At 39.5% G+C, this 11,937-nt stretch overlaps 1 long non-coding RNA gene across 1 annotated transcript in view; it reads right to left on the bottom strand.

Moving 5' to 3' along the window:
- Window positions 1-5,078: 5,078 nt before the first annotated feature.
- The window catches only part of LOC126470969 (uncharacterized), a 151,706-nt gene continuing 144,847 nt past the window's right edge, over window positions 5,079-11,937 (bottom strand). Inside the window, exon 2 of the long non-coding RNA XR_007586285.1 lies at window positions 5,079-6,664. This is a non-coding gene — a long non-coding RNA (uncharacterized LOC126470969). The remainder of the gene's footprint in view (window positions 6,665-11,937) is intronic.

The raw sequence follows: 11,937 nt of genomic DNA, 5'->3' as shown, positions 1-11,937 counted from the left end.
TTGACACACTACAATGAAGAAATCGATGGTTTTCTTTCTCGGGTAGTCATGGGGGATGAAACTTGGGTAATGTAAGACAGCAATCAATGGAATGGAGGCACACTTCACCCCAACAAAGGTTAAGCCTAAGCAAATCTTGACACCTCTAAAAGTCATGTGCACCATTTTTTGGGACAGAAAAGGCATTTTGTTGATTGATTGGCCTCGTGGTAAGAAATCAATGCACATGGTTACTGAGAGACCATCAAGAAATTGTGCCGTGCAATACAGAACAAGCGCCAAGGATTACTGTCAAAAGGTGTTTTTTTCCACAATAATGCCCAACCTCACAGCTCTTATGAGAATTTCACTGGGATGCATTTGATCATCCTATGTACAGCCTGGACCTTGCTCCTAGCTCTCTTCTTACACCTAAAATCTGTCCTTGGTGGTCAACACTTCAATGATAATGACAAGCTACAAGAACATGTTACCACATGGTTGAATACACTGGTGGCAATCTTCTATGAAGAAGGCATACAAAAACTTGTGCCACAGTATGACAAGTGTCTACAAAATTTTAGAAGCTATGTAAAAAAGTAGTTTAACAGTTGTAGATTTTTTACAATAAATATTTTTCTGTGTCTGTGCACATTTGTTTTATATAACCAAATGGAACTTGCTTTGTGGACATACCTCATAAATTAATAGCTGTGAAGATCTATAATCAAAAGTGTTGTCTATTTAATTATTTTAAGCACATAATTGAAATTTTTGATACTTAAATTATGAACTTTTTTAACTGCATTTCATAGTTCACTCCCACCTTCATAGCTTAGTGGTCAGTGTGGCTGAATGCCATTTAAGGGGGCCTGGATTTGATTACCAGCAGAGTCAGCAATTTCCTCTGCTTGGGGACTGGGTATTGTTTTGTCCTCATCATTACCGGCATGCAAGTCATCAAAATGAAATCGACTAAAACGACTTGCAGCTGACAAACTCCATGAAAGGGTACCCATGGCAAAATATGCCATATGCACATTTCATTTTCATAGTTCAAAAGTCAGAGAAGAAGGAAGAGTAATGTTGTAAGTTGAGCATGGTCACTTGTGTTTATTTCATAGTAATGTAATGTCCTATGCAGAGAGTAAAAATAAGTTGCAATATTGGCTGAGAGTATAATCCATTGGCTACAGTCTTTGGAAAAAGCACTGTTTGATAACATTTAACACAAACTTTGCTAACTGCTTGGAAAATTAATTTGAGGCAGTAATTTAGCATCTTGGAAAATAAAGTAGTAAGGAAGTAAGTAAGTTTATTTTTCAGGTATAGTAGTATCTCCATATTGTCCATTGCATTATGATCTCACAATTAAGTGTATCAGGAATATTAATGAAACATGAACATGAAAACTACAACTGAAACCACTGAAGATCACTTACTGCACTTATTAATGTCATATGCACATGCATGGGTTCTTTAGCTTTGGATATGAAAGGTAAAATAACAAACAGGTGCGGCAGTGAAATGAGAGATTTGGCAACACTGGAAGTAGGAATCACAAACCGGGAGTGATGCCACTGACCCTGATATTTATGTTCAGTGGAGATGCCGTCCCTGGGCCAGTGTACAATGTGTTGTTGCCACGAAGGTGATTTACAAAAATGACATGTAAGCAGCTATGCAGTGCGTTTTTCATACTCCTCACAAACTCGCAAGTCATGCCCCTGTCCCATCAGCACATGCTATCAAAGTACAGGTACAGAACTTTGAGGGAATGGGTGACGAGGTGCAAAAGAGGGATGGAAGTGCAAAATGGAAGTGTACACTACAGAATGTTGCAAGAATGGAAGAAGCCTTCAGCCGAAATTCCAGGCATTCTGCACAAAAGCATGTGCTGAAACTTGACGCAACAGATTGCAGTGTGTGGTGAATATAGCAATAAGAACTGCAAAACTACCTATACAAAATCCAGATAGTGCCAAAAACTGATGCAAATGAGCTCCTGAAAATACTATTCTTTCACCAGAAATTTTTGGGGTTCATGAACAACCACACACGTCTGTGCAACAATCTGACCATGAATGATGAGGTGTCAGGCTTTGCTGACAAGCAAACCTTTAGCGACTGATCATGTGAAAATCCTGAAATGCTTCATGAAACACAACTTTAGTAATAAAGTGGTGGTGTGGTGCAGTATATTAATGTTTCGAATTGTTGGGTGCTATTTTTTCTAAGACAACTGTGCTAATGCCGGTACCATGAATACAAAACATTATGTTCACATAGTGAAACACACCCTAATGTGACAACTTCCTGTAACTTTAGAGACATTCTTCCAACAAGACCATACCTTGCAGCATTCCATTAACATGCAACAGAACATCTTTCCTGGTCATCTGATCGCCAACAGTGGGGACGTTTCCTGGCCTCCAAGATCCCCTTACCTTCCAGTATGTGATTTGTTCCTTTGGGGTCATTTGAAATCTCAGATCTTCCAGTGGACCCACCAAACACCATCCAGGAAATGAAGGACCAAATTCAGGAGGAAATTAATTGAAGTTCAGTGCCAGTCTTGCAAGATGTGAAGTCTAACTTCTTTAAGACATGAAATGTGTCGTCAGCTACATGACATCATTTCAAGTGATTGTCATCTTGAAGTGCAAGCATTGTAAACTTATTTTATTTCTTTTCTAGCACTGTGAATAAATTTTTATTGGTGGTGGAGGTTTCAAGATCATCAATTTCACTGCCATACATGTTAGTAAGAAAATTAGGATAAGTGGCAAGTATGAGGAAAAATGTTAAGGAACTTCTGCTAAGAGCTGTATAGTTCCTTAGAGTTGGAGAGGGGAGAGGAGGGGAAGAAATGAAAAAAAGTCTTAATAGTGTGTTTGACTTTAACATGTTGACTGCCACATGCATAGTGACAGATGTTTCACCACCAGGCCAAACCAGGCACACAGTGTTAGGGGTGAGGTTCTGCTATGACCTCATGGCAGTCATCATATTAATGGAGATTCCAGTGTCTCAGTGCATACATTTTCTTTCTTAATAAGATAAGCTGTTAGTAGACAAGAGGAAGAAAGAATGAGGGAGGAAGATAAGAACAAAGTATTAAAGGAACTCTGTATACATTCTTGACAAATGCGGCATAGAGTTGTCAGTGCTTACAGACAAACAGCACTGCATGAAATATCTGCAGAAACTGTTGTGGGACATGATGAATGTATCCGTTAGGACAGCATGGTGAAATTTGGTGTTAATGGGCTATGGCAGGAGACAACCGACAGGAGTGCCTTTGCTAACAGCACGGTATAGACTGCAGTGCCTCTCCTAGGCTCATGACCATTTTGATTGTACCCTAGATGACTGGAAAACTGTAGCCACGTCAGATGAGTCCCTGTTTCAGTTGGTAAGATCTGAAGGTAGGATTCTAGTGTGGTGCAGACCCCATGAAGCCACGGACCCAAGTTTATCAATAAGGCACTGTGCAAGCAGTTTGTGACTCCATAATGGTGTGGACTGAGTTTACACAGACTGGACTGGATCCTCTGGTCCAACTGAACCAATGGTTGACGAAATGGTTATGTTCAGCTACTTGCAGGCCATTTGCAACCATTTATGGACTTCATTTCTGTGGATGACAATTGACCATATCACCACACCACCATTGTTCATGATTGGTTTGAAGAATATTCTACACAATTTGAGCAAATGATTTGGCCACCTGGATCACTGGACATGAATCCCATCAAGCATTTATGGTACAAAATTAAAAGGTCAGTTTGTGCACAAAATCTTGCACCAGCAACACTTTCAGAATCATGGATGGCTGTAGAGGCAGCATGGCTCAATATTCCTACAGGGAACTTCTAATGACTTTCTGAATCCGTGCCACATAAAGTTGCTGCACTACGTCAGGCAGAAGGTGGTCTGACAATATATTAAGGGGTATCCCATGACTTGTGTCACTTCAGTGTATAAGGTTGGTCTGACAATATATTAAGGGGTATCCCATGACTTGTGTCACTTCAGTATATAAGGTGAACAGAAACTGGAAGTTCAGGAAGACCATATTTTCATCTAAAATAAACAAAGAAATACATTATCCTAACATTATCTCTGTAACGAGAATTTGAAATGTGTGAGGTACCAGGTATGAGACCCATTAGAAACATCACAGGTGTTGAAGTCTAAGTCCCATTTTTTCCCCGAGTTCTTTCTAGCAGATATAGTCTACCATTTTCATTAACTGTGGTGGCGCACTTTCTCAATTCGGTTGTTAAAAATCAAGGAATATAGTCTTTGCCCTTTAAGTCCATACAGGAAGAAACAGCACGGTGAGTAGTCTGGGAAGAATGTACGTCTTGTGGCAGTTACCTTGAAAAATAAAAACAGGAAAAACATCTCATTTGAAATTGGTTATTCCATTTGTATATTAGCATGGGGTTAATTCATCATGCCTGTGGAAATTTTACTTAACTATTTATGATGATTCCTTTCCACAAGCCCTCATCCCATTCAGTGGCACCCCTAAAAGTCTCATGAAACATCTTATTAGATAATTATGATGTAGAGACATTCTCTGCATGTCATTGAGGTTGATGTTGCACGAGACGAATGAAATTCATATTGGCATCCGAATGCCCATCAAATTGGAACAACACTGCCATGCATATTTAAGAACTTACCTGTAGTTATGTCAGTAACACAATAATATTTTCCAGCAACATTAAAAATAGCATCAACAGTAAGCTATATCTGGCTCAGTTTACTATCCATGCAGTTAGATACTAATGCCGAAGGTTTAAAATGCATTCTTTGAGAGAATGTACTTATGTTCATTGCCCGTGAATTCATTGTCTTATGAAATTGTCCACTATGTGTAACTGGGGAGCATCATTTCAAATTGCATAATGACAAAAAAACTCATTACCTGTAACCTGGGAAATTTTTCACAAATTTTAAAATGTGAAGTTGTTATGTTTGATATGTACTTCTAGAAACATGAAAAAGTGAAATCAGTTTTGCAATTCTGTTCTTCATATTTAAGGAAAATGTGTCGGTCTTAATACGCCATGACTAAATATAAATATAAAAATAAAAAAATTTAATGAGGCAAATACATAACTAGGTATTTATTTTTGTTACTATTGTAGAATAATAGTGTTAATGATGTCCTTTTCGGTGCCATTTGTCTTTGAAAACATATTTATTACACAATAAATATGTTCACATTAATCATTTCATATCAAACTCAGCATGTCTTTCTGGTAAATATTTTGATTTATAGAATCTTGAGAATGGCCATTCTTTTGGTTTCTGTTAATATTTGGTAAGGTCGTCATGCTCCTTTCAAGCAACCACAAGCTGATGTACAAACCTCTTCCTCACTGCCCGTTACAAAAGGAGCTGCACCAATGAAGTTCATACAGAAATCTAAATCTCCTATGCTCTTCCAGTCATCCCCAAAACGTTTAGATAGTAAGTAGTAGATTCACATCAGTCATCTTTGCTTTGCCTGTATGGTGAAATTACTGATGGTTCTCCCCCTGCACGTCTGGGGGTAAGAATAGGCCAGAGGTATTCCTGTCTGTCATAAGAGGCGATTAAAAGGAGTTTCCCACGTTTCGGCCTTTATGTGACTGTCCCCTGTAGGGCTTTTAACTCCATTCTTCAAAATTTTCCCGAAGATCAAGCCAATTGGGGAAGGGAGCCTTACATGGTGCATATGTCCATCGTGCATTGAAATCTTTAGCCCACTTCCTCATTGTCGCATCTCAGTCCCGCTCATTCCCATGTCTTGGGCGAGGACACCTTCCTGGATGTGTTTTCCACCATACATTGTGCAGTGTCGCTTTGTGTCGACGATGACCATGGATTCCTTTGCACCTGATATCCAGCATGGTAGCCAGTCCGTTGTGGTGGGGCCGCCATGTACCGTGTTGGTTGTAGCCCCCCTGACCACACAGGGATCGGTCTGCTGATGCCTGCGCCATTAAATCCCCATGTATGCGAAGGGGTAGATAGATACCCATCCCCCTGGGGCATCGGGACGCCCGACAATGGCCGTCCTGCCAGGTGGCCTTTGCTGTGGCTAGGTGGCACCTGTGGGTAGTGCCCCTGGTCTGAGTGGGTGGCATCATGGAGAATGACACTCGATGAAGCGTAGTCCATCATCTCTTGCTGGTGGTGGTGAAACACTAGCAGTCTCTAAGCAATCACAAGTTCAATTCAATGCACAGAAGTGCGACCCCAAATCGTTCCCCTCCTTGGCCACACCATGGAAGGAACCTCAGGCTAAGGATGGCAGTGGAACTTATTCGCCACAGTACCTTGTATGTTCGAGAGCTGATGGGCAGTCTTTCATGACAATGAAGCCTCAGTTTTTTGTGGAGCATTTGGAGTGGTGGAGGGATTGTCCAAAATGAGATGTGGGTCAGTCTTGATCAAAACAGCATCCTCAGCCCAGTCACCAACGTTACTAGCTTGTGACAAGCTGGCGGATGTTTCTGTAACCATCACGCCCCATAAGAGCTTAAATATGGTCCAGGGTATCCTATTTCACAGAGACGTTCTTCTGCATTCTGGCGATGAGCTGGGCCCCAATTTAGAGTGGCGAGGTGTACATATCGCTCCTGTAGTCGTTCTGTTGTGGTACTACTGAATTTGCGATATCTTTCTGAAAATAAATCAAAGATATACTGAATGAGTGAAAAGAACAAACATAAGTAGAATAACATCACTGTATGTCAAATTAGAAAAGAATTAAATATGTACTGATTAGTAACATGAATTGTGTGTGTAGAGTACACCACTCCATTGCCAATGAAGCACCTAGGAGTGAAAACTGCTGCATTTGAGCAAATATTAAGCTGTCAAATGGTGAAGCATATAATCAGCTAATCTGGTAACATGTTGCATTCACAATGTAAATGGGCAGCTGCGGACAGTGATGCTAGTGTTTACCAAGAGTCATTTTATAGGTGCATGTTCAAGGCCTTAAGCATTTGTGACGAAGCAAGCTGGGATCTCCTTACTTTGTCTCTTATTTTTCCACCTGCCTCCTTAAATTATTTTTATTTTAATTTTTGCCTAGTTACCTTTACATGTATGAATATAATCTGCATTTCCATAAAAGAGAAATTATGGCCCTCCGTCTTAAGGAATATAGCACAAGGTCTAATTTTGTGCCTTCTTTTGTATATGTAATTAATTTCCTAATTTATTTTGACCATTCCTAGTTAAATTTTTGTTATAGGGTGAAATCAGTAATTGTTTTGTGACAGATTCTATTGTCAACTTATAAACAATTATAAATTCTGTAGTAAATATAAACATTTAGAAGAAAAACTACTCAGATTCTTAAAGTATCTATTTGGCTCTATTCAAAAACATATTAGCAAAGTCAGCCCTTAATTAATTCCAAAATAATTACCAGGTTTGTCAAAAGTATTGTTTGTGTAACTATATGATTGTCATTGTTTAAACAAATGATTCGGCCTAATCTTTGTGGTAGAACGAAAAACTAAAAAGAATGAGTTATGAGTTTCATTGAATGAGTTAAATTTTAATTGTAATTTCTGTAACTTAAACAGTGAAAATGTAAAGCTTCAGCGCCTATTATTGTGAGGATATACAAAAAACTGATTTTTGGTGCTGAGACAGTCAGTCCACGGACGATTTTCAGACAGGAAGTATGTATTCGTTAAATTAACAACAATCCATCAACTTAACAGTGGAATAAGTGTAACACAAAGAAGCTGCGTGTTAGAACAATTAATGACAATGTCTGTTCAATTTATTTGAGAAATAGTGTCACACATATCGTATTATTCTGTAAGAACTGCCTAGTTAGGTTTTTACTGCTCATAGAAATTCAATGGCAAACTATTGCAGCAATATGCTGATGTTGCCTGCAACCTATTAATGTGGCTTTTCAACATTAACCAGCAGTTAATCAGCCATATAATTGTGTAATATTGGGCAGGTTGTGAACAGTGAAAGTAAAGAACTGTGAAGAGCAATTCATCTACATCTACATCTACATCTATACTCCGCAAGCCACCCAACGGTGTGTGGCGGAGGGCACTTTACGTGCCACTGTCATTACCTCCCTTTCCTGTTCCAGTCGCGTATGTTTCGCGGGAAGAACGACTGTCTGAAAGCCTCCGTGCGCGCTCTAATCTCTCTAATTTTACATTCGTGATCTCCTCGGGAGGTATAAGTAGGGGGAAGCAATATATTCGATACCTCATCCAGAAACGCACCCTCTCGAAACCTGGCGAGCAAGCTACATCGCGATGCAGAGCGCCTCCCTTGCAGAGTCTGCCACTTGAGTTTATTAAACATCTCCGTAACGCTATCACGGTTACCAAATAACCCTGTGACAAAACGCGCTGCTCTTCTTTGGATCTTCTCTATCTCCTCCGTCAAACCGATCTGGTACGGATCCCACACTGATGAGCAATACTCAAGTATAGGTCGAATGAGCGTTTTGTAAGCCACCTCCTTTGTTGATGGACTACATTTTCTAAGCACCCTCCCAATGAACCTGAACCTGATACCCGCCTTACGAACAATTAATTTTATATGATCATTCCACTTCAAATCGTTCCGCACGCATACTCCCAGATATTTTACAGAAGTAACTGCTACCAGTGTTTGTTCCGCTATCATATAATCATACAATAAAGGATCCTTCTTTCTTGTGCAACTGTCAGCTACATCATTTACAGCTTAAGCCCTACACTATATTAACAAGAAACTATCACAATACTGCTTAATAATAGTTCTGTCTCTGCCAGATAAAAGTGTTCTAATGAATTAGAAAGAAAGCTGCTATTACTTCAGTTCCATTAGGTAGCTGCAGACTGTCTTAACAGGAACTTAATATTTACTTAATTAATAAAGTATTTTTCAAAGAAAATAGTAACCTAAATCTGTTATTACACAGGACAGTTTACAACATACTACTTGCCATCCATCTAAAGGGGGGAATCAAACCCTTGCACTAAGATAAACAGTGGAAGGAGTCATCACCAGGAATGTTTTTAATTGGCTGAGATAACCAATTACTTGCTGTATGTTAGATGGGAGCTTCTAAAATATCTTCACACCATAGGATATAATTCCTAAGTTAGATTTCTGTCTTGTATTGATGGTCCAGATCACAGTTCAGCTTGAACTGATTTTTCACAGCCACACTACAGTTCTTTCTTGACACCTATATGCCCACTATAATGACTGATTTTTTTTTACCCACCAGACAGCATTCTCAGCTGCAGTATGATGCACAGGATGAGGAGAGCCAACTGTTGCCCTATCATCAGATGGTGCATGTTTGCAGCATTGTTGGAGTGGTCCAGCTGTGGCCAGGTGTGAACTGTACATACTTCTCACTACATTCAGTGTGTACATGTTTTGTTCTCTGGCCATAGCTACATGAGCCACAACAATGCTGGAAATATGCAATAAATATGTCCCATCTGATGATAAATCGCTTGTGAATTCAAAACCGGCCATGGTAAATAGAAACTGAAGAATAAAATCAAAGGCGCCTGGCTGCTGCAAACCTTTACACAATTTTAAACCTGAACTGAAATTGCTTCTTCTGGCAACATCTGCCTGAAGAGAGATATTTAACAAAAACCTTGTGGCATAAGACTACGATTGCTTGGGCTATTTAGAACTAGATATAAATATTCCTTAACAGTAACATGAGCCGTGACAGATACCAATATGTTCATTATTATTACTTTTCAGCCAGTGAGCTAGCTGGGTAATCTGTAAGTAGCTAGTATGTAGACACAGAAGACACAGAGTGTAAAACCAATGTAACCTACACCATTTTGGTACAAACAGACCAATGATCCTTGGAACATAGCATTATTTCTAGTTAGACACACAAACTATATCTGAAGAACAAAATCAGTCTATATAAAGGGATCTACTGCTCTGACTATGATAAAAGGTAGATTGGCAAAACAAATTCATGACTCCACCCACCTGTTTTGAACAGTAATGTCATCAACATCGTTTTAACTATTTCAAGCACATACAATACGGTGACCATGGCATCACTTATTACAACTGCAGACAAACATAAATAACAAGTATTTAACTCCAACAACAGAATGAAACTGACAGGAGAACTGAATGACGGAGGTGGTTTCGGGCGCGGACAAATATACGACAGTAAGAATAACGACATTACAGCAAAACAAATATTTGCCCAAAAAATCAAGCACATGAAATCCTCAAAATTTAACACAAAAAAAATTACAAAAACAAAATCTATTGGTGTTGTAAATGTCGATATCTCAAATGAGGACTACAATACCAGTAACCCATACACAACTAAAAAACTCAACACCACAATTTTCACCCACATAGCTCCAACAAAGCCCTCGATACCAGGAACTAACATACTACTCTAAAACATGGTGTTGCAAATTTCACTTCACCCTTAATCCTCAAGCAAAGGTCTTGATATCGTGAACTTGCACCCAACTCCAAAACCCGATGACACAAATTTACCTATATAGCACCAAAAAACAAAGCCCACTGTACAAAAAGAAACACACTCAAACACTAAAATCTATTTTCCACACTTTCACTTACTCTAAAACAAAAACCACAGTACAACAAACCAAATCATGCCCACATGACTAATATCAGAAACATTTTCTAATGGTACATCAATAACCATGATACCAACCAATTACAATCCAACACAATTACCACACACTGACAAGAAAAATCCCAAAATTTATGAAAAATTGCATCATCACTAATTTCAATATACACAAAGAAACTATAGTCAACAAACTCATACCATACATAGTGTGGTATCAATGTTCGATACCACACTTGTTAGGGGTTGAAGTTATTGACCACAGTCCATATTAGTATCATTGGACCCGCGAGTTGCGACCAGTGCCGCTCCGTGGCTTGCATCAAGTTTCTAGCAAGCTCTCATCCACTCTTGCTCGGGACGTCAAGTAGTAAAGCCTTCAGCTGATAGGAATCAACCTCTAACAAGGCACTTAGTAACGTATGGCCCAAACGAGGCCTCAATAGCTATCTGTTTATAATTATATTTATGCAGCCAAGAAGAATCCTGTACAACCAGTTAAGTACAATATATATTATTTTTTTACCAACGACTTTTAATTATTTTAGTCGTTGCAGATCCAGACCATTCAGCCGGCAAGTTATCGACGTTACTGACAAACCTGCTGTGATTTATATGTTTCTATTTAGCATTGGCCACCACTCAACACTGGCGACGACTCGTTCGTAGTCGTCGTCATAACAATTGGCGACAAGGTTAAAGGTACAGATTTTTTGGAAAGCGAAACAGTGAAAGCAGAGCTACTTATAAATGTTTACAGACTGTATACCCGGCTGTGCCACCCATCCTCTCCACATGGTGTGATTGATGAGTGCATGACATTTTTTCCTACTCCAGTTTGTGATTATTTGCTTTCGTTGTGATGGCAAATCCAGAGGCAGAACTGTTACGATTACAGAATTAGCAGCCCAACGCACTACTGCACACATTGGGACCGCTCGTCCAGGGACAACAACTAGCTGTGCTACAAGTACCGGCTGCACAGGAGCTGGCCGTACAGCGGGTCACAGCCCCGCCATTTCGTGCATTTGACTTCTGTGTGGAAAGATGGCAGGAGTGACATGTGCAGTTTTCAAACCACCTTGCGGCATATGACATCCAACGTAAAACACGGCTGCATGTGCATTTATCTTGTGTTGGCATAGCATCGTACCACATTCTCCTCAAACTCTTCCCGAGAAGTTCTCCAGATCAGCACAGTTTCGAAGAACTTGTTCAGGAATTAACTGATTATTACAAGGAAAGTGTGAATGTTGTCACTCAGCAGTACAAATTTTTCCGCACAAAACGTGTACCTCATCAGAATTACCGTGAGTGGG

Source organism: Schistocerca serialis, chromosome 3, assembly GCF_023864345.2.
Source record: "Schistocerca serialis cubense isolate TAMUIC-IGC-003099 chromosome 3, iqSchSeri2.2, whole genome shotgun sequence".
In the NCBI taxonomy this organism is placed as follows: Eukaryota; Metazoa; Arthropoda; class Insecta; order Orthoptera; family Acrididae; genus Schistocerca; species Schistocerca serialis.
This window is presented reverse-complemented; position numbering and strand designations above follow the sequence as displayed.